This window comes from Lissotriton helveticus, chromosome 7 (assembly GCF_964261635.1).
Source record: "Lissotriton helveticus chromosome 7, aLisHel1.1, whole genome shotgun sequence".
NCBI classification, from domain to species: Eukaryota; Metazoa; Chordata; class Amphibia; order Caudata; family Salamandridae; genus Lissotriton; species Lissotriton helveticus.
Window position 1 is genome coordinate 742,446,045 of NC_136068.1, and position 24,238 is coordinate 742,470,282.

The 24,238-nt window shown below is 46.3% G+C and overlaps 1 protein-coding gene across 1 annotated transcript in view; it reads right to left on the bottom strand.

Annotated features, from left to right (window-relative positions):
* Positions 1–1,580, bottom strand: part of LOC144769080 (E3 ubiquitin-protein ligase RNF14-like) — a 176,611-nt gene extending 175,031 nt beyond the window's left edge. Inside the window, exon 1 of the mRNA XM_078653079.1 lies at positions 1,453–1,580. The gene's annotated coding sequence lies outside the window, so the exon portion shown is untranslated. The remainder of the gene's footprint in view (positions 1–1,452) is intronic.
* Between the last annotated feature and the right edge of the window lie 22,658 nt (positions 1,581–24,238).

Below are 24,238 nucleotides of genomic sequence, written 5' to 3' on the forward strand. Positions count from 1 at the left end.
GACCCATCGTGATTCAATGGTTTCATTAAAGGTTTACAATGTATAAATCTTTGAAAACAATGGTGTGCCCATACACATAAAAGATTTGTAAAAAATTCTGCCTGCTGCACCTTAACTCAAGATCTGGGCTTCTAAATTTCCTCCGCATTCACTGGGTTTTGAGGGTCTAGAGTCTGCGTGCTGGTGGTCGAGGGTGGGCCATGCGTTTTTAGTACACTTCAGGATTGAATCAGTGACCCTGGGGCACCTTCTCCAGTGGATCAGAACACAAACTGCCTTAATGGAAGCCCAATACACAGCTAGCTCTTGGAAAGTAACAAGTGAAAGCAGAATTGGCTGACCGTCTAAGATTGGTTGATGGGGCATTCAGAGATACTACGACCCTCTGGTACAATCAAGACCCAGGTAGAAAGATCACTGAATGTGGAAAGTTGTCACTCCCTCAGGAACAAGCCAAAATACGGTACACGGTCCCGCATTGGATATATTCAGCAAACGCTCTTTGGGACTGGCGGGATTGCTGGTGGTCATCCCTCAAAGAAGAAGGACTATAAAACCCTTGGAGGAGAATCCCTCTATGTTTCTTGCATTGCAACAGCGGTGGCAGGCAACGTGAGACTATTCTGCCTTGCTAAGGTCCTGCTTGGGCTTGGAGCGGATGACTCTCGAATTCATCTGCATTTATCCACCAGCACCACAGTATGGAATCCAGATCTAGTTATTTTGAGGAATAGTGTCATAGCCAGTGACAGAATTGTATCTTATTTTGAATGGAACTAGAGACTTTTTGTTCCACTTCAAGAGTATACTGCATATCAGTCTTTCTTCCCACATCATCAGTTTACTCGCATACTTGCTTATACCTTTTGCCCATACAAACCTTGGAACCTCAGCTTCTCCAGCAGTTGCCTTACCATCCAGAACCTTTGTTTGCATACTGCTTATTTTATTTCACCCGCAGGCCCCAACTTCCACACCAGTGAAAACAAAACTTTGGGGACTTGGAATGCAAGTAATATTTACATTAAAGGCCGTTTCAGTCTAGGAGAAAGAAACAGTGTGTTATGTCATACACTGTTTGATTTCATAATTGGCAGAAATAAAGTTAATAGTCGGTTTCGCCAAAACCAATACTGCACAATGATGGCAAACAACGTAGTGACACCTCCAAGGGGGTAAAACGCTCTGTTGAATTGTTTACATGCAGAGGCGTGAAGCCGGCCCCCCAGTACTGTGCCGGTAGGGAGTGTGGACACGGGCCCATTATTTAGATTCTGTTGAGCCTAAAACGTTGAATAAATGAATGGAACTTCCTGCCCGGTAGGTGCTCAGTGCACTTCGGCTCAGTACGCAGCTTTCTCAAACGTCGTTTTGTAATATGAGAGACACGACCGGTTTGTTTTATTTTTAGTACGTTTCCAATAGTAGCGTAAGTTAAAGAAGGACACGTACCTGGATGAGGAGGGTCCGCAGAGCGCGCTGTTCTCTTGCTTTCCGCTCTCTAAGGGAAGCTCCTACTCCGAGCTGGGTGCGGTTCACAAATCGCCTGCGAGCTGATGTAAACTGAGAGCAACTCTTCCGGGTGACGTCATCTAGACGCAGCGTCAGAACACATTATGGCAGCAATACACAAGACTGATAAAAGAACAGCCTTCAGTGAATCATTGTACCTGCATCCGAGCAGAACAACATTACAAGACAAAGTCTGTGAACGGGGAATCCCCTCTTAAAGCGACAGCACCTCGACATTGGATGATTCAGTCAGTAATGCAGACAAACGACAAAAGGTTAGTAGAGTGACTAGATTTTGAAAACCGAAAATCAGGATTCCACAGACACATACGTAGGAGTACAGTTTGGCATCGATTTAATGGCACAGAAAAACAAAGACATGACGAACTAAGGCAAATTAGATCAAATATTTCCAAAGAGTATGAACTGTGCTAAGTAAAGTGCTTTGTGCTGCTAATTCAGCACTAGAGAAAATATGAAAACCTGTCTCCTTTCTAACTGGGCCATGTGCTTAATTTACTGAAATTAGCCGAGACAAATGGTGAACAAGCATTTACAATGCAATAGGTCTCGCATTTGCGAGAGTTTAAGCTATTGGCATTGTAAATGGCAATGCCTTCTATTTAACAGTTTTGTTAATTAACACATTGATAAAAGGCATTGTCATTTATAAGGCCAATAGCTCAAACTCTTGTAAATCCTAGACCTTTTTCATCTCAGAGAAGCAGCTGCCATTGTCCCGGCTGCTCGGAAAATGAAAGCACGCCTGTCGCTGAATGTTGCAAGAAAGCATGTCATGCCTGCAGTAGGAGAAACTCATAAAAGAAAATAGCGCTTACAGACTAAGTAAGACTTACCATGTAACAACAGAAGTAAAAGGGCCAGTCCTCATGGGAGGTTACAAATGAAGACAAGGCGGTACTAAGGAGGGACTAACATCCCTATTAACGAATCAGAAGCCAGCATTTATGAAGGACAATGACAATGACTCAAGCCAATGACAAATATGGGTGGGGCTTCTATTCCATACTCCAATACAGCATGGCTCACAGACCCTAAGTATATGTAATGTACTGGAAACAACGAGTCTTCAACAAAGCTAAAGCTGTCTGTAGTGACACCTAAAAATGGAAGCTTGAGCTTATTCTTAATTATATACCAAGTGAAGAGCTGAAATTCTGACATACCATGAGCTCCTAATATCCATGCACAGAATGGAAAAACAAAGGTAAGCCCAGAAGTTTTTTTTTCTAGAGTAGAATTCTAGGTACTTTAGGCAGCACCCTCAGAAAGCAGTCACACTAGGATAGTAAGTCTTCGCATTTCTCAAGCGTGGAGAGGCAGGTCCCAAAGTAGATACTACTCATGTCTTTGAGTGAAGGAGTCAATGTAAACAAAAGGCAGACTGCCAGGTATATTATGGGCTGAACAAGCAGCGATTAATTTGTGCAGGTGGTTGTAGGTGGTGAGTGCCAGCACTCATTTTTGTGGCCATGGACTTATTGTTCACAATGACACATACCCAGAGTGAGAAAGGCAGACATGAGAGAATAAAGGAGAAACAGAATTCCAGCACAGAATTAGCAAAAGGAGAAAGCAATTATGAAAAATAACATGCAAGATTGAGGTAAGAGACAGGAAGTTTAGGATAATGGAAGAAAAGCATGCGGATGGAATCACAAACAGACAATCTTTATACTAAGCAATACCCAGTTAAGCAGCACTGGTGGTGGGCTCCTAAAAATTCTGGGCTACTGGCTTTTTTCTTAACATATTAAGCACTGCTAAGCAGAGTCTTCCTGAACTGCAGTTGAATTTCCTCCACAGTTCCTCGGAGTGGTAACATTTCTGCAACAATCTTTCTGGAAACGGCAGTTATTCATGGAGAAAGGATCCAACGATTGAGTGCAGAGCCTTGGTCTACCACAGGTGGAGAGACTCCACAATCATAATAATACTAGCAGTAACATTTGTTTTGAATCAGGCCCTTTGTGCTGTGTGTGAGACAGCATAAAATGTGTGTAACCTCCCTGCCTTTATTTTCACATTACAGGCAAGTTCTACTGAAAGGTTTTCATCATTGGCAGAAATAAAGTGAAAAGGAAGTTTAGCCAAAATCAATACTGCCAACGATCACAAAAATCAATCATAGTAAGACCCCCAATGTGCTAAAATGGAGGTAATACGCCCTTCCGAGTTGTTGACATGCAGAGACGTGAAGCCGGCCCCAGTACTGTGCCGGTAGTGGATATGTGCACTCCTATTTGTTGAATGATGTTGAGCCTAAAATGTTTAATAAATGAATGGCCATTCATGCCTAGTGCGTGCTCAGTGCACTTCGGCTCACTGTGCACCTTTCTAAAATGCTGTTTTGTAATATAAAGGGAAACAACCAGTGTTTTTTTATTTTCAGTAAGTTTCCCATAGTAGATAAGTAAGTTAAAGGACGATAAGTACATGGCAGAAGAGGGAGCGCAGAGTGTGCTTTAAAAGCAGAGCATGTCTGAAGGAAGAAGAAGAGACACCCAGTCACTTTTAACCAATTATAACAGGCAACTAGTGAAATCACCTGGCACCCCTCTTAACAGCTGTCTTCACTTGGAAAAATTGAGTAGCTTAAGCTCTAAATCCATAAACTGTGAATACCAAACACTGTCTCCGTTTGTCAACAGCAGTGGGTAGGACTGCTGGTATCCAGCTTCTGCCTAGTAAACCAGGCTGTGGTTTGCAGCCTGTGTGGAGCACTGGTGCTGCATTCTACTTCACAGAGGTGCCGGTTTTCTAAAAAGAATATTAATAACTTACGAGTAAGGATCTTTTTCCATTTAAAATATACTATAGATACCTGTCATTTCTATCTGAAGCCTGATGTAGGTAAAGTGTGTGACCACATTCTTTTCTGTTTACTAATGTACATTTTGTTAGTTTCTTCACGAGTGCTCACACCCAAAATCGATATCGGGAACATAGAAACATGTGAATCAGTTCACTCTATTGTAAATGTCAGCCTTGAAAAAGCACTGGGCAATAGGGGACAAAACACATGTTGGGTGCCCAATCAAAAGGCATTCAACTGACTGAAACTAGAAATGTTACCGAACTGCCTATCGCAATTATTTAATGAAAAGACCGTCCAACTGGTATTAACATTTAAATTGCATATGCTCAAATTTGTTTGTAGTACGTATCACCAACTGTTGATATTCTAGCGTTATTATCTTGCCATGTGTCAAGATGTGTTTTTGAAATTTTCACATCTTACATTATTGCTCACAGGTGATCTAAAACGTTGAAAAGGTTTGCATAAGGGTCCAAAATTAAGCAAGTACCTACCTATTCAGAAGGTATTTTGTCTCATCATCATGATTTCTGTGATGCATTTCAGCAGCATTTCATTCCACCTCCTCCATGTGTTGAAAGTTTCAGGAAGTAGAGTGTTATACTTTGCTTTCACTTAATATGATGTAATGCCCTTGCTAGAATTCTTTAAGGGATGAGCCACAGAAGATGCCATTGCTAAGGCTATCATTCTTTGTTCTGTTGACAACTTCACTACATCAGTCATGACTGCTCTTACTCAGAAAAATAGAGTGACACTACTACTATCCCTGTATCTCCCTTAACAGTCAGTGACTGTTTTTGCAGGTAAGAAGGGGTTAGATGCTTAACACCTGCCCACTGTGTAGCCACACATTAAGAACAATTTTGAACAGCCACCATACATTCAAACTGTTCCCAGCATGCACTACTTAATGATGCCTTATGAGAGTTGATTGATCTAAATCCTAATCAGACATTTTGAGTACCACAAGTAAACCCACTCACAAAGTACAACATCTATAAAAAATATTAAGGAACACAAATCTTTAGGACCACTGCCTCTGACAAAGGCCTCAACACCTTGTCCCAGAAGGCCATAAAGTTACAGATCAACAGGGCCACTGGTATTATCCGATTAAGCGGCGTGGCATTTTTTTGTATAACTAAAGATTTGCCACGTGTGCTGCATAATCCATCATATGCTGCATAATCTGAAGACTTTGACAAAAACAAATGTTTGTAGCTCAAATAGATCAAAAGTTACTTAAACATAGTGAAACGTGTCCCGCTTAGTGGGAAGCCCATCACAAAAGTTGACTGGTCATCTTTCCACTGCTTATTGCTGTATTTGGGTGTTAAATTGGTGATAAGGGGACATTTTTGCTTATACAGCGTTACCATGTGTAAAAATTATACCAAAATAATGTAATGCTATCACAAAATGTGCCACTTTATGCCACAAAATTAGCCTTATCTTGCCACATAATTTAGTCAACCCTGACACATAATTTGGTCCTCCCTTGTTACATAGTTCTAGTGGCCTGCCAGAGGAGTTTAGGATCCAACTATACAGCAAGTAGCAGGGTTCAGCCTCATCTGGCATTTTGTGAGAGAGACAGCCCTGTTCTTAGTTCACACCATTCCATCTTTACAGCCCAGCCTGGCCACACCAGTTGCTGGACAGTGGTAACAGCCGATACAGCGCGGGCATTACCACGCATTACCTTTATCACGCATATTTACAATCCATGTACCTTTACCATGCAATTTTTACCACTAATATGCTTTTACCACACATGCCTTTACAATGAAAATGTAAGTATTTCACAGGTAAGTGTGATATATATATATATATATATATATATATATATTATATATATATATATATATATATATATATATATATATATATATATATATATATATATATATATATATCGTAGAAAACCTTCAGTATTCTTGAAGCATTCACGGACACCAAGTGGAATTCGTTGCTGAAAGGTTTATTTTCAACTACAAAGCAACGCGTTTCAGCTTACGCCTTGTTCACGCTAAGTGACAGGCGTTTCTTCTCAGTTTTTATGTGTTTTTTTAAATAAAGTGTCAACAAACAAACAGTGTAAACACAGTGACAACATGATCAATAAGGCAGCCATCTTAACAATATGTCAAAACTTCATACTTTGTCTGTTAGCAAGCCACAACATCATTTTATACTTTGAATTTTAAATTAATCCCACTGGTTTTGGTTAAATTATAAGGAGTAGTTTCTGTCCTGTAACTCCAGTTCTGTAGTAGGGGTATCTCTGTTATAGTCATAATCTAGTGAATAGTCCCGCCCATGTGCGTGGACCCCGGAGCAATCAAAAATAATCTCTTACAGTGTCAAAAAATGCAGAAAATGCATAGACACTTAAGAGAGAATTTAAAGACAGATAATGCAGCCAAAAAGGCTACACTGTCCAGTACTTCAACTAGAAATTCCACCACAAAATCCACAAAACAGCAAAGCCTGTACAGATTTCCCTTGCTTAACAGCAAAATCCCTCAGGAATGATAGAGAGAAGAACCTGGACAGACAAGCCCCATAGGCTGCCATTATGTGGCTTAATTAGGATACTGTGCCTTTAAGGAACCTTCCAGAACCTTCTCTCAGTATCCCAGAATGCATAGCAGGTCCAACTTAGCCTCAGTTCTTTTTGGAGGCGCAGAAAACGCCAGACCTGTAGCATTATGATCATGAACAACACTCCACCGGGGAGGCGGGAGGGCGCTTATGACTATAACAGAGATACCCCTACTACAGAACTGGAGTTACAGGACAGAAACTACTCCTTCTGTAGTAGGGGATCTCTGTGTATAGTCATAATCTAGTGAATAGAATGGCAAGCCCATCCCCACACCAAGCGGCGGTGGAGAATAAAATAACGCCACTACTGTGCGAACAGATTCCGCAGCGAAGCCTGCCCAACCTGAGCGTCTGCCCTGGCATCAGTGTCCAGGCAGTAATGCTTAGCAAAGGTATGGACCGACTTCCAAGTGGCCGCCTTGCAGATCTCTGCAATGGGAACATTACGGAGCATAGCTGTCGTAGCAGCCTTGCCCATGGTGGAATGAGCCTTAGGTTTGCCCCCTAAGGTCTTATTAGCTTTGCAGTAACACAACTGAATGCAGGACACAATCCACCTAGAGATGGACTGTTTAGAGGTAGCAAGACCCGTCCTGACTGAGCCATAATTGACGAACAATTGGTCTGACCTACGAATATCTTTAGTCTTATCAAGATAAAACTTCAGCACCCTCCGCACATCCAGGGAATGTAAAGACCTTTCCGCCGGAGATGAAGGGTTCTGAAAGAACGTAGGCAAAGTGATAGTCTGATTGATATGAAAATCAGAAACAACCTTGGGAAGAAACTTAGGGTGAGTACGCATAACAACTTTAGCACTATGAAATACAGTATAAGGTTCTTGGCAACACAATGCCTGAATCTCACTCACCCTGCGGGCCGATGTAATGGCCACGAGGAACGCCGCCTTCCAGGACAGGTGCTGCAACGAAGCCTTATGAATGGGTTCAAAAGGCTCCTTCATCAATCTGGACAGCACCACATTCAGGTCCCATGAAGGCGAAGGAAGCCTGACAGGAGGGAACACTTTCTTCAAGCCTTCCAAAAAATCTTTGATCACAGGGATCTGGAAAAAGGAAGTCTGTGAAGGGCCTTTCCTGTAGGCAGTCAAAGCAGCCAGATGAACCTTAATGGAATGGACATTAAGGCCCGACTGCGCCAGATGAAGCAGATATGGAAGGATGACATCTTCCTTGCATGTCGTAGGGTCATAGTTCTTAGACTTGCACCAGATGCAAAACCTCTTCCACTTGTAAGCATAGGAAGTCCTAGTGGAAGGTCGCTTAGCCTCCTTCAGTATGTCCATACAATCCTCTGGGAGATTCAGATGGCCATATTGCACTATTTCAGGAGCCATGCCGCCAAACTCAAAGACGAGAGGTTGGGGTGCACCATCCGCCCCCCGAACTTCGTGAGAAGGTCCGGCCTGCACGGCAGCTTCATGTGAGGAAGGAGAGATCGGTGAAGCAGGTCCGTGAACCACCACTGTCTGGGCCATTCCGGGGCAATCAGAATCATTCTCGCCCTGGATTGAGACAGCTTGATGAGAACCGCCGGAATCAGGGGAATTGGTGGAAAAGCGTACAGAAAGCTGTTCGACCAGTTGATCCATAACGCGTTCCCCAGCGTCCCCGGCTGGTAGTACCTGGAGGCGAAGCCTCGGCATTTGCTGTTTTCGGCGGTGGCGAACAGATCTACGTCTGGAGTTCCCCACCTTGCGAAGACTTCTCCTAGTACTTCGTCGTTTATGACCCATTCGTGGTTTTCCTGCACGATTCTGCTCAGTTCGTCTGCCTGAACATTCTGCACACCCGGCAGATGGGTGGATGTTATCGACAGTCCTCGAGCCAGAAGCCAGTGCCAGATCGCCTGCGCCTCCTGCGACAGAGTGCGCGATCTCGAGCCCCCCTGCTTGTTGAGGTAATACATCGTTGTCGTGTTGTCCGTCTGAACAAGCAGAGAGTTGGTCTGAAAGGACGGATGAAAGGCCTTCAGTGCCAAGTGAACAGCTCTCAGTTCCAGGAAATTGATGTGGTACGTGGACTCCGTCGGGGACCACGTCCCTTGAATTTGCAGGTCTCCGGAGTGCGCCCCCCAACCTTGGAGAGACGCATCCGTCACGATGGTCTGTGTGGGAATGTCCTTGTGGAAGGGAACGCCTCTGAGGAGATTCTCCTTCGAGCACCACCACTTCAGAGACTGAAGAGCATGTAGAGACAGTCGTATCCTGTCGTCCCAAGAACCTCTCCTCTGGTCCCACTGATCCTCCAAGCACTCCTGCAGAGGTCTCATCTGTAGCCGTGCGTGAGGAGTGAGAAAGATGCAAGAGGCCATCGATCCCAGTAGAGAAGACACCGTCCTCACAGTCGTAGACGGAGTTTTCATGAGAGCCTGAGCCTTCCGAACGAGTGATAAACGTCGCTCTTCCGAAGGAGACACACTTGCTGACAGCGTATTGATGGAGGCCCCCAAGTACTGGATGCACTGTACCGGAATCGGGACCGACTTGGACATGTTGATGTGCAACCCCAGCTTGTTCAAGAGAACGCACGTCTTCTGGAAGTGCGCTTGAGCTTCCGAGAAGGAGGAGGCTTTGATCAACCAATCGTCCAGGTACGGGTAGACAAACACCTTGTTCTTCCTCAGGTGTGCCGCTACCACTGCCATACATTTTGAGAATGTCCTGGGTGCAGACTTCAGTCCGAAGGGTAGCACCGTGTATTGATAGTGATTGGTGCCGACTTGAAAGCGCAGAAATTTCCTGTGTTTGCATGCAATGGGCACGTGGAAGTATGCGTCCTGTAGATCTATGGCACACATCCAGTCTCCTCGTTGCAGCTGAGGGTAGATCTGATGCAACGACAGCATGCGAAACTTTTCTCTGCGAATCCACTTGTTTGCCTGCCGCAAATCCAGAATGGGCCTGAACTCGTTTCTGTCCTTCTTGCGGACAAGAAAGAACCGAGAGTACAGACCTCCTCCTCTTTGAGACAGAGGTACGTCTTCGATCGCCCTTTTCCTTAGCAGAACGTCCGCCTCCGCCTGAAGCTCGCGCAGTTGATACTGCGAGCTGACGGGAGGAATCGATGGAGGAGGGCTGGTGAAACGTAGACTGTATCCATTGCAAACAATATTCAGCACCCACTTGTCCTGAGTAATTTTTCTCCACTCTGCCAGAAAAAATTGAACGCTTCCCCCCACCGGAGCGGGTAACGGACGAGGGGGAAGTAACAGCTCAGGGACGGGACCCGGCCGGGCCCTTGGTCGCGGTAGAGGACTGTTGACGACCTCTACCACCTTGGCGCTTCTGGAAGGGCCGCCTGTACTGCTGCTGCTGCTGCTGCTGTTGATGTTGTCCAGCAGACTGACCCCTTCCACGACCCTGCGACCCAAACCGACGTTGGTACTGTCGGAAGGGTTTCTTTTCCTTGGGCTTCTCCAAGCCCACTGCTGTCAGGGTCTCCGCCTCGGCCTTCATCCTGGCCATCTCGTCATCTGCGTGTTTCCCGAAGAGGGTATCTCCGGAAAACGGGAGATTCGCCACGCGTTGCTGTGCTTCCGGTTTCAATGACGTCAACCTGAGCCAAGCATGGCGTCTCTGGTGAATCCCGTGGCAATATCCGTGCGCGGACAGCAATGATATGTCCGCTGCGGCGCCGATGGCCTGGTTAGAGACCAGCATCCCCTCCTGGACGATCTCCATAAAGTCCTCCCTACGGTCTCGAGGGACAAGGTCTGCGAACTGCTCCATCGAGTCCCACAGGGACCGGTCGTAACGTCCCAGCAACGCTGAGTCACTGGCGGCTTTCATCGACGAGGCGGATGTCCCACACGCCTTACGACCAGCAGAATCGATCCAGCGGCTCTCCTTGTCCGGAGGCACCGTGGACGCAGGGGAGGTGGCATGAAGCTTTCGTGCAGCAGTCACGATGACCGAATCCGGTACCGGGTCCTTCCTCAAGAAGGCTGGGTCTGAGTCCGGAGCCCTGTACTTTTTTAGGATCCTTGAAGGTGCAGACTTCACCGTTGCCGGCGTCAGGAATAGCTGTTCGGCGGGCTCAAGGAGCCCCGGCACCAGAGGTAACAGGGGGCGAGACAAGTGCCTTTTGTGTAATGTTTCAAATATCACCGAGGTAGAAGTCGTAGGCGCTTCCACCTTGATGCCCAACTTCGCCGCTCCACGCAGGAGAACCTCCTGAAATGTGCTTATATCGTCTATCGGAGACACCCTAGTCTCCGGCGAATCGGACAGCGTGGGCGAGTAGGAACGGGTCCCAGAGGGAGACCGTGACCTGGACCGACGTCTCTTGTGGTGACGCCTGGATCGTGAGGAAGATCCATGCCCACTCCTCGATCTGTCCCGTCTCCCCGAGCGAGACCTCGACCTTTTGGGCCTCGGACGCTCCTTCGGCCTCCCAGGGTTAGGAGTCCCAGGCTTCCTAGGTGTCTTCTTCGGAGGCGTCGGAAACTTAGGTATCGACACCGCCCTCGGTGGAACCGGGGGTGGAGGAGTAACCGCACGCGGGGTCTGCGGACTCGGCTTCGGAGGTGGGGTCGGGGCCTTCGGAGGCGGGCCCTTCGGCACAGCCGGCCGCGAAGGAGGTGTAGCGGGCCTCATCGGAGTATCCACCCCGGAATGCGCCTTTCCCGGCGAGCCACCATCTCCTGCGGAGTGTGGGGAGCCCCCCACAGTCCTGGGCCTGTCCTTAGGACCTCCAGACGCTGAAGATCGGTGCCCAGACGACGACCGATGGCCCCTCGACGTCGAACGGTCCTTCGGCGTCGACCGATTCACACTTCTCGACGTCGAACCGTGTCTCCGTCTCGACGTCGACCCCGACCAGATCGACGAACCACGAAACCTCGACGACGGGCGATGGTGCCTCGACGGCGACCTCGACCTCTTCGCCAGCCTCGACGTCGACTTCTTGGATCGCTTCGACGGCGACCCTTTGGACCTTCTCGACGTCGACCGCTCTGACCTTCTCGACGTCGATCTCCTTGACCGTCTCGACGTCGGTCTTTTAGAATGCTTCGACGTCGACCTCTTCGGCGCCGGAGACGCCTTCCGTCTCGACGGCGACCTCCACGACGAGGATCCCCTCGACGACGATGTCCTCGACGGCGAACGGCGGTGTCGCCTCGACGGCGAGCGCCGACGCCGGGCCCTCCGATGTCGACCACTCGACGCCGACAGCGACGACGAGGAGATCGACACCGGCTTCGACGGCGGCCGGAACACGTTCCTCGACATCGACGGGCGACGTTTTCTCGACCCAGAGCCCTGGGGAGACCTGGAACTGGCCGTTGACCGCCCCCTCGACGTCGTGGTCAGCGCAACTGACCCAGACGGAGATCTTGGGCGAGGGCTGGTCTTCCTGCCCCTGGGGAGCCTCCCAGAGGCCTCAGCATGGGTAGAAGGAGCCCCTCCTGACCCACCTCGTGCCTTCAACCTTCTCTCTTCAAGTCCCTGAAGCCTGATCTTCTTCCTCTCCTTCAGGGTCCTTCCAGAGAAGCCTCTGCAGATCACACAGTCCTCAGGAATGTGGGAAGAGGGAAGGCAGAGAATACAGACCTCATGGGAGTCTGACTTGGCCTTCTTCCTTGAGCACTCAGGGCACTTGTCGAATAATGCAGGCATTATGGACAAAAAAGAGTGCAGAAACACAGAAAGAAAGTCACCAAAGTACTTTAAAAGTACCAAAAATCGAAATTAGTGTAAAACACTACAAAAACCCTTGAAAAGGGAGAGCTCAATGCTCCAGGGTCCTGCTTGCAGGAGCCGGAAAAAAGAACTGAGGCTAAGTTGGACCTGCTATGCATTCTGGGATACTGAGAGAAGGTTCTGGAAGGTTCCTTAAAGGCACAGTATCCTAATTAAGCCACATAATGGCAGCCTATGGGGCTTGTCTGTCCAGGTTCTTCTCTCTATCATTCCTGAGGGATTTTGCTGTTAAGCAAGGGAAATCTGTACAGGCTTTGCTGTTTTGTGGATTTTGTGGTGGAATTTCTAGTTGAAGTACTGGACAGTGTAGCCTTTTTGGCTGCATTATCTGTCTTTAAATTCTCTCTTAAGTGTCTATGCATTTTCTGCATTTTTTGACACTGTAAGAGATTATTTTTGATTGCTCCGGGGTCCACGCACATGGGCGGGACTATTCACTAGATTATGACTATACACAGAGATCCCCTACTACAGAACCCCAATTACAAACCAACTTTTATGTGAATTAATTGCACATCATAAGCGGGAAAATCCCCAAAGCCAGTTCTCCGTAAAATTACGCAATTATCAAGGCTATTTTAAGATATCCATGACAATACGGCAATGATTCAGGGAGATGCTGATGATGTCACATATTAAATCATTCATGACATGGTCAGTGACATCACTGATGACATCTCAAATGACATCACTGATGACATCACTGATCACATCATCCAGTGAATGTGGTTTGCTTCGATATTTAAATAAGTATATGTATATATATAGGAATCTGCCTTGAACACTGAGTGGATGTATAAGTGTCTGAATGGAGGATTTAGTAGCAAAGTGATTGAGTGTCTAAGTGACGAATTTAAAGTGTCTCACTAAATATATGGGATAGTGATTACACTTTGTGAATACCTGTATCACATACCTGTTGGTTACTAGGTATGTGAAAGTCTACATCATTAGTTAATAATTAGTTAAGTGAGTATTTGTATGGGATAGTGAATGAATGTGTGTGTGATTGGGGGGACGTGTCTGACTGTCGAAAGATGTGTAAATAGTTGATTTAGTAGGTATATGAGGTTAAGACTGTATGTGGAAACAGTTGTTTGGTTGAGGGAATCTCTTTATGGGTGTGGTGATGAGTAAATATATTTCTCAATGATGTATGTCCAACAAACTAAAAATATAAAAGGTAGTGTATGTGACAATTGTTGTATATAAATAAGTATACATAAGACTCAGTGATTGTATGTGTGAGAAATGGATAACAGTATAGTTGTAATAGTGATTTTATAACACACTAAGTATGAGTTACTATATATATGAATAAATAAAGGGGTGTTTGTGTAAGTGAGTTGCTTAGTAAATACAAGTATGATCAATTATTTGCATAAATGAGTAGGATGTCTGCATAAGTAAATAGGCTATGTGCTGGTGTGTAATGTTGATGTAGGTGTATAAGTATATTTAATAGTGTTCTTTTGTTCTTTGTTGGCATGTATGAGTGAATCTATAGGTAAGTGTTTAGATGTGTGTGTAGATCTAGGAATCACTGAGTGGGTTTTTAGAAACTTGTACTGGTGTGTCAATGGTTTCAAATATGGTACTTCATATTTTATAATGAGTGTTGAAAGGTTATGCTACTGTATGATGAGGTGTATCAGTTTGTCACATGGATGATGTCAACAGTGATGTCATCAGTGATGTAATTTGAGATGTCAACAGTGATGTCATCAGTGATGTCACTGACCATGTCATGAATGATGTAATATGTGACATCATCAGCAGTGGATTGTGTGCACGTGAGTTATAGTTAGTACAACTAAATATAATGGGGGAATTTCAATGGTTTTGTAAGAGTGAAATGTCCAACTAACTATAACACCCCTGAAACCTGTGTTTTTTTCAGTGAATTTCTGAGTTTTTTTTTAATGCTAATTCCTAACTATAACATGTCTGAAACCTATGGTTTTTTCAGTGAATTTCAAAGGTTTTTTAAATGCTAATTTCTAACTATAACATGTCTGAAACCTATGTTTTTTTCAGTGAATTTTAAAGGTTTTGTAAATGACAATTTTTAAATATATTTATTCTTATATTTATTTTTTTATACTGATTTACACATTTTTTTAAAACAATTTATTTTTAGATATTTTATTTTTTAAATTACAATACATTGTGTGGCCCCCCTTCTTTTGATTATTTTTGGGCCCTGGACCCCATCCCCTAGAGCCTGACCCGCAAATCTAAATGTATTCATTTTTTTTTATAGGAATGGGATTCCTATTGAAGGAAATACAAGTTACTTGTAAGTATGCTGGAATTACTTTTCAGGGTCAGTGCTGGGCTAAAAGATGCAGCACTGGTTTCTCTCCTGATAACAAATAAATAAATCGGAATACGTTCTTCGGATGACTTAAGGTGAATATTTTGAAGTTTGAAAACTGCACACTTAGAAGAATTTGCAACTGAAACCAGTCAATGTGAGCCTATGAAAGGAAATTCACTTAGCAGGTAAATAGTGGTATTCTATCTCAGGGGTGGATCCTGAATCCAGCACTGCTGCATCACCTCTAAACAGTTGAAAGAATGCAAATTACCAAAGATGCGCGGAAGTCCACGTCTCTTTATTTAATATAGCTAGAATGCGTGGATCATACGCGCATCCCGCGATTTTACCCAAAAAGAATTTGGGGCCAAGGGGGTCCTTGTGGAACCACCTGAGCAGACCTAGAGGGTCAGGGTGTGTCTAACCTTCCCCTTTTCACGTTTTAAACTAACATTTCACACGCTTCTTCAGCCTCCCTTCTATCGAGGCATAAAAAGGCTGCCAACAGTTTCAAGTTTCGAATGTTGACAAGCACTTGACAGACAATTAGCATTCAGCGCTTAATCGGAAGGCTGCGCTTATGATACGATAACAATAAGCAGAGTATCCGTATTCAATTTTTTTTATGGGAATGGGGCCGCGTGGCCCTCCTCACGTGGTCAATTCGGGCACCGAGGTCCCCACCCCTTGGGGCATGGCTAATTATATATTATTATTTTATGGAGTAGGGCTGCATAGTCCCCCTACTGAAGCCACTTCAAGGCCCCGGGGACCCCATTCCATTTATTATGGCCGTCATAGTTGGGGACCGTGCGAGGGTCTGCAATTCCCCCACTGTCCCGGCTTGTAAATATTCCAGCATGAGAGTGCCGGTTGCCGCAAATAAAGAATTCTGTTGAATTGAACTGCTACTGAGTGCGTCTTAAACTGTGGACATCTTTGGTGAAGATAATTACTGGCAGGTCCAAGCCGGGAAGATCGCACCTCTCCTAGAAATCTGGAAGCCGCGTGGGGCAGGACTATCTTGTGCCTACACTGCGGAGTAACAGTTCCCTGTTTAAACAAACTGGTACTTACAATTCTGGAAACCCACTGGAGGGTTTTAAACAAAGACAAATAATGGATGCGATAATGCAGAACCCACTGAAGGGAAAAACAGCAAAAGGGAAACTACAGGTACCAGCCTGCATCAGTGTGTTCAATGATACACTCCGCCCACCAGAGGGCATAAACTAAATGAAAATGGTGTTTTCCTTTTAATCTGCTCGTCGCATTTTCTGCCTGTGAACAAGGAGCGAGGCGGCTCTGAAACGCGTTGGGCTCGTAAATATTCTAGAATGAGAGTGCTGGTTGCCGCAAATAAAGAATTCTGTTGAATTGAACTGCTACTGAGTGCGTCTTAAACTGTGGACATCTTTGGTGAAGATAATTACCGGCAGGTCCAAGCCGGGAAGATCGCACCTCTCCTAGAAATCTGGAGGCCACGTGGGACAGGACTATCTTGTGTCTACACTGCGGAGTAACAGTTCCCTGTTTAAATAAACTGGTACTTACAATTCCAGAGACCCACTGGAGGGTTTTAAACAAAGACAAATAATGGATGCGATTATGCAGAACCCACTGAAGGGAAAAACAGCAAAAGGGAAACTACAGCTACCAGCCTGCATCAGTGTGTTCAATGATACACTCCGCCCACCAGAGGGCATAAACTAAATGAAAATGGTGTTTTCCTTTTAATCTGCTCATCGCATTTTCTGCCTGTGAGCAAGGAGCGAGGCGGCTCTGAAACGCGTTGGGCTTGTAAATATTCCAGAATGAGAGTGTCGGTTGCCGCAAATAAAGAATTCAGTTGAATTGAACCGCTACTGAGTGCATCTTAAACTGTGGACATCTTTGGTGAATATATATATATATATATATATATATATATATATATATATATATATATATATATATATATATATATATATATATATATATATGCTTCATACTGACCTGCAAAATACATTAAATTTTCGTCGTAAATGCAAGCGTGGTAAAAGCATATGCATGGTAAAAGTTTGCATGGTAAAGGCATGTGTGGTGTGGGATGCATGGTACAGTCATACAACCACTGGACAGGGATGGGAGCCAGTGTCCGGGATGCAGAGGGTGACGCAGTGTCTGCTCGTGCTTGTGGTTCCCTGCGACCACCGTTCTGCATGCTTCTCCAGTCAGGAGCAAGATAATTAACAGGCAGCTTGCGTATGTAGAGCCCCCTCTTCGGCATGCTGCCCTTGTTTATTTTATTCCTAGGTCTTCTTCGAATGTTCCCACATGTGGTGTCACATCAACGACGCCGGTGCTGAGTCACTTCTGGTTTTGCTTCCCAGCCAGATTGATGATATAGAACATCCATGTATCTCCCTACTTAGGGGTGAGGAGGGTAGCCCCCCCGATGTGGACATACACCAAGGGTTGGCTGTTAGCTGGGTCAGCTCTAACAAAACATTGGGGACATTGTTTTTACACCAACTATATGATCAACATAGGGTTCCTATTGGCCACCTTTGTGTAAAATCTATGTAGCGACTACCTGCTGAACTGTCCACTGCCCCTACATGTGTGTTGTATGTGCCCCAATTCCATGCTCGCACAAGTAGTAACCATGATGGACACGTGTAATGAATAGTGGAAAATAATGGTCCCACATTTCCAGAGTCACTCCCTATAGATGTGACATCTGCAAGGTAAACCATTTATTGACTTTCCACCTCTAGGTTTTCAAGCAATGCTACAAATGTCTGCTTATCAGTTCCTATTATAACCATGGCAGGTCTAAATCAACTCCTCCTGGATTGACCTCAGCCCTTGTGCAAAAACCTGGTGAAATAGCTCAACAAAATGCCCTCTGCCATGAGTGGCTGATCCTGATAAATTAGATCATGTGCAGTTTGCTACAGAGACCTGGACCTCTGTCTAACTGGAACCAGTACTGGGAAACACTACACACTGTAGAAGGAGACTATGCAGTTATTAGTGGGAATATGGAAGGGTTACCTAGTACAGTCAATGATGAGATTTTGATTGCTTTTATTAATGAATTCAATGTAATGGTCGCACTAAAGGTAGCCTCATGATATTAACCTCCATACTGCTGAACTTTAGCATTGAGGCGTTAGTAACTTGTTCCTCCAACCTTTAAGCCATCATGATCATTTGTCCAAAAGCGCCCAAAGTACAGGAGTAGAATTTTTACAACTCTAATCCTTCAATGTGTTAAATGGTTAACCTACATTTTTTTTTAGATCTTACATTGAAGAGGTAGAAGAAAGTACTCTTTCAACATCTGGTCTTAATATTAGGAGATTTAATATCAATTTGTTCATGAATATGTGATCATGTCCCAAGTTTCCTTGTTCACGTAGAACAAACTCAGAATTGCATTTAGAACCTACCATGTCAGGAGATTTTTTAATTGCTCTGTTAAGTGAATTTAATCTTGTGTTTTCTTTTGATAAACGTGTTTGTTTTAATGTTTCCTGTTCCTTTCCTTTTACTTTTGCTGGCCAAGGGTGTTATTCAACAATTGTTTTAGTTTCAGCCCTTTCTTTGGATCTTGTGAAGAAAGTAACTGTCCACAAGAGTAGTTTTAGTGATCACAACCCTATATGTTTCTCCTTAGGCTTGAGCGATATCCACCCATATAAGGTGAGGGATGTGTATAGAAATTTGGCCCGAGTCCCCGAGGGCAAAAACTGAATAGAGCCTGAAAACCTGAATAAGCCGCTAATCTCAGGTTGCACTTATGATTTGGTACACTGCTCTACCACAGACCAGATCTTAATGCATGCTCTGAAATCTAGAACTTGGTAGCTGCATTTCAGACCAGATATATGATGGTGTTTAAAAGAAGGAAAAAATTCCTTAAAAGATTAGGCTTGGGAGTGCCTCCTTCAAGCGTGATGTTTGAAGAACATTGTGGTCTTCTGGGATATTGTTCATTTCTGTTGAATTGAACTGCTACTGAGTGCGTCTTAAACTGTGGACATCTTTGGTGAAGATAATTACCGGCAGGTCCAAGCCGGGAAGTTCGCACCTCTCCTAGAAATCTGGAGGCCACATGGGACAGGACTATCTTGTGTCTACACTGCGGAGTAACAGTTCCCTGTTTAAATAAACTGGTACTTACAATTCCAGAGACCCACTGGAGGGTTTTAAACAAAGACAAATAATGGATGCGATTATGCAGAACCCACTGAAGGGAAAAACAGCAAATGGGAAACTACATCTACCAGCCTGCATCAGTGTGTTCAATGATGCACTCCGCCCACCAGAGGGCATAAACTAAATGAAAATGGTGTTTTCCTTTTAATCAGCTCATCGCATTTTCTGCCTGTGAACAAGGAGCGAGGCGGCTCTGAAACGCGTTGGGCTTGTAAATATTCCAGAATGAGAGTGTCGGTTGCCGCAAATAAAGAATTCTGTTGAATTGAACCGCTACTGAGTGCATCTTAAACTGTGGACATCTTTGGTGAATATATATATATATATATATATATATATATATATATATGCTTCATACTGACCTGCAAAATACTTAAATTTTCGTCGTAAATGCAAGCGTGGTAAAAGCATATGCATGGTAAAAGTTGGCATGGTAAAGGCATGTGTGATGTGGGATGCATGGTACAGTCATACAACCACTGGACAGGGATGGGAGCCAGTGTCCGGGATGCAGAGGGTGACGCAGTGTCTGCTCGTGCTTGTGGTTCCCTGCGACCACCGTTCTGCATGCTTCTCCAGTCAGGAGCAAGATAATTAACAGGCAGCTTGCGTATGTAGAGCCCCCTCTTCGGCATGCTGCCCTTGTTTATTTTATTCCTAGGTCTTCTTCAAATGTTCCCACATGTGGTGTCACATCAACGACGCAGGTGCTCAGTCACTTCTGGTTTTGCTTCCCAGCCAGATTGATGATATAGAACATCCATGTATCTCCCTACTTAGGCGTGAGGAGGGTAGCCCCCCCAATGTGGACATACACCAAGGGTTGGCTGTTAGCTGGGTCAGCTCTAACAAAACATTGGGGACATTGTTTTTACACCAACTATATGATCAACATAGGGTTCCTATTGGCCACCTTTGTGTAAAATCTATGTAGCGACTACCTGCTGAACTGTCCACTGCCCCTACATGTGTGTTGTATGTGCCCCAATTCCATGCTCGCACAAGTAGTAACCATGATGGACACGTGTAATGAATAGTGGAAAATAATGGTCCCACATTTCCAGAGTCACTCCCTATAGATGTGACATCTGCAAGGTAAACCATTTATTGACTTTCCACCTCTAGGTTTTCAAGCAATGCTACAAATGTCTGCTTATCAGTTCCTATTATAACCATGGCAGGTCTAAATCAACTCCTCCTGGATTGACCTCAGCCCTTGTGCAAAAACCTGGTGAAATAGCTCAACAAAATGCCCTCTGCCATGAGTGGCTGATCCTGATAAATTAGATCATGTGCAGTTTGCTACAGAGACCTGGACCTCTGTCTAACTGGAACCAGTACTGGGAAACACTACACACTGTAGAAGGAGACTATGCAGTTATTAGTGGGAATATGGAAGGGTTACCTAGTACAGTCAATGATGAGATTTTGATTGCTTTTATTAATGAATTCAATGTAATGGTCGCACTAAAGGTAGCCTCATGATATTAACCTCCATACTGCTGAACTTTAGCATTGAGGCGTTAGTAACTTGTTCCTCCAACCTTTAAGCCATCATGATCATTTGTCCAAAAGCGCCCAAAGTACAGGAGTAGATTTTTTACAACTCTAATCCTTCAATGTGTTAAATGGTTAACCTACATTTTTTTTTAGATCTTACATTGAAGAGGTAGAAGAAAGTACTCTTTCAACATCTGGTCTTAATATTAGGAGATTTAATATCAATTTGTTCATGAATATGTAATCATGTCCCAAGTTTCCTTGTTCACGTAGAACAAACTCAGAATTGCATTTAGAACCTACCATGTCAGGAGATTTTTTAATTGCTCTGTTAAGTGAATTTAATCTTGTGTTTTCTTTTGATAAACGTGTTTGTTTCAATTTTTCCTGTTCCTTTCCTTTTACTTTTGCTGGCCAAGGGTGTTATTCAACAATTGTTTTAGTTTCAGCCCTTTCTTTGGATCTTGTGAAGAAAGTAACTGTCCACAAGAGTAGTTTTTTTTTGCAAAAACGGTTTTTATTGGCAATCAGGTGGAAAGATACATTACAGGATAAAGCAAGTCAGGCATCAGTTAACGATGCGATAAAGCGGCACAGCTCCAACAAGACACCTTTTATAAAGAACAGTCCCCAACTGACCCCCCCCTCCCACATTACCCCCCCCCCCCGTAGCCAGTGTGTCGTGCCCTTCCCCTCCAGTCGATGATGTGTTATCAGCACTCGTCCTGAATAAGGACCACAATGGAGGATAAGAGGCTCCCCTCAACGGAGAGTCCCGACCCCCAGATCAGCCAGCAGTAAGTGTAAGTAGTGTGTGCACCCTGGGGAGTGTGAAGAATCCCAAGTTCGGTGCCCTCACCCCGGGGTCCCCCCCTCATCCTCGCTCTGGTCGCCATCCGGCAATTGGAGCGCTACCACTAAGGCCTCCCACGCCCTGGCCACCTCCAGCGCTTTGTCATTGTCAAGACTCCTAGCCTGTCGCAGCCGCAATGTACTCTCCGCTTTCGCCCAGCGCTCTAGTGTGGTCTTCCAGCGCAGGTAGCTGGGGCCTTGAATTGACTTCCAATGCATGGAGATCTCCCGCTTAGCCAGTATTAAACCCAGGTCGCAAAATTTGCTGGTAACTCGGTTGCGAGGGGTGTGAGGGAACCACAACAAAAGGCATGTGCCCATGTCAAGATCGATCTGCCGGTCCGTGACAGCATTCAGGCAAGACATCACCGCCTCCCAATAACCCGCTAGCTTGGTGCAAGTCCAGAACATGTGGGCGAAGTCCGCATCCGCGGTTCCGCACCTGGGGCAAAGCGAGGAAGCCCCCTCGAAATACTGCGAGAGCTTCGTCGGTGTTAGGTACGCTCGGTGTAGAGTGAAAAACTGGACCATTTGGAACCTGGCGTTCCTTGTGCCCTTCCATGCTCTGCGCAGTAGCTGTGGCCACACCGTGTCAGGAATAGGACGCCTGATGTCCCCTTCCCATTTGGCTCGTAGCCCGTCTAAGGGTCGCAAGGCCGTAGACGTCAGCCGTCGGTAAAGGCACGTGACGGCCTTATAAGTGCCAGCGGCCGTCACCACATACTGGCAGCACTCCGAAGTCGGGGGTTCAGTGAGCCCACTCCTCCAATATCGACGAACACCTGCCACCAATGCAGCATGCAGCAGGTACCCACCCCTCGGCAGACCGTAGGAGTCCTGCAGCTCCTGAAACGGGAGCAGCGAGCCGTCCCTGTAGAGGTCGCCGACCATATGCAGGCCAAGTTCCTCCCAGACTGCTAGGGCGGACCAGTCGTCACCATGAGGGAAGGCAGTGCACATCCCGAGCGGGATGTCTGGGGCGTAAGGGCGAACAGCACCGGAGCGCTTGTGCGCCCGAAGCCAGCAGCTGCGGATCGTCCGTTCCTCCAAAGTGAGCAGAGCTAGGTCCAGTTTCTGTCCCAAAACTATAAAAGAGATGATATGTGTCGGGAACAATTTGCCTGGCGCGTCCTCCGGGCCACGGAACTCCAAAGCCACTGCCTGGGTCAGCCACTGCAACTGCGCTGCCAGATAGTACCACTCGAAGTCCGGGGCTGCAAGGCCTCCGTCCGCCCTGGGGCGCATCAGCGTGGTCAGCGCAACCCGTCTCCTGCCTGAGCCCCAGATGAACCCTGTCATCAGGGAACGGAGTCTGCTGAAAACCGATACGGGTATCCAGATCGGCAGAGTGCGGAACAGATACAGCAATCGGGGAAGCGCTACCATCTTCAGCAGCGCGACTCGACCCGCGACCGAGAGCGGCAGCGTCTGCCAGAAGCCCATGCAACCCCGTAGGTTCCGGATTGCCCTGTTGATGTTACCGTCTAGGAGGGCCGCAGGCGAATGATAGACGTGCGTGCCCAGATAGGGGAGACAATGGTGCTCCCACTGCAAGGCACCCTCCAGCTGGGTGTCATCGGCCCTCGGAGTCAACGGGAAGAGGCAAGACTTCCCCCAGTTGACTCGCAGCCCCGAGAGGTGACCAAAGTCCGACAGGAGCTGTTCGGCCCCGCGTAGAGAATCGCCCGCGTCTGCCAAGAACAACAGGCAATCGTCCGCATAGAGAGAGATGTAGTGAGCGTCGCCTCTCAGCGGGAGCCCTGCATACGCCCGTCCCAGCCGGGCATGCGCCGCCAGCGGTTCTATGGCCAGTGCAAATAACAGGGGTGACAGAGAGCACCCCTGTCGAGTTCCTCTACCCACCACATACGAGGCAGAAATGGTGGACCCCGTCTTGACCCGGGCTGTGGCCGCAGCATAGAGCAAGGCAGTCCACTTCACAAAGCGTTCACCCAGCCCAAATGTCTCCAGGACACGGAGCAGGTATGGCCATTCGACGCTGTCGAACGCTTTCTCGATGTCAATTGAGAGGATTGCGGCATTCGGAAAGCTGGCGGCCTCACCCCCCATGATCCTGAGCAGCCGGCGCACACAGGTGGCAGTGGTGCGCTGAGGAATAAAGCCCGCTTGGTCGCTATGCACCAGGGAGCGCATGTGGGTCAAAAGCCGCGTCGCGAGAACCCGGCTGAGGATCTTATAATCCGTGGTGAGCATGGAGAGCGGGCGGTACGCCGATCGGCAGCTCGCATCACCCCCTCTCTTCAGTAAGGGTATCACCAAGGCCTCGCGAGTAGACGCCGGCAAGCGCCCCAAGTCCCAGGCCTCTTGGTAAACCGCCCGCAATCGTGGAACCAGCACATCCGCGTAGGCCGCATACAATTCTATCGGGAGTCCATCCGTACCCGGAGTCTTTCGTCGAGCCATGTGTTTGATGGCCACCCTGATCTCACCCTCGGAGATATCTCCGCCCAGCTGTTTCACGTGCTCCGGGTCGAGCTTGGGTAACTGCGCCGACACCAGGAACTCCTCCAGCCCTGCCGGGAGGCCCTGCATCCTGCTCACGTAAAGGTGTTCATAATACTGAAGGAATTGGTCGTTAATGTCTAATTGCGTGTAGACCATGCGCCCCTCCGGGGTGGCAAGCGCCACTATAGGGGAGCCACGGGCCCCAGGA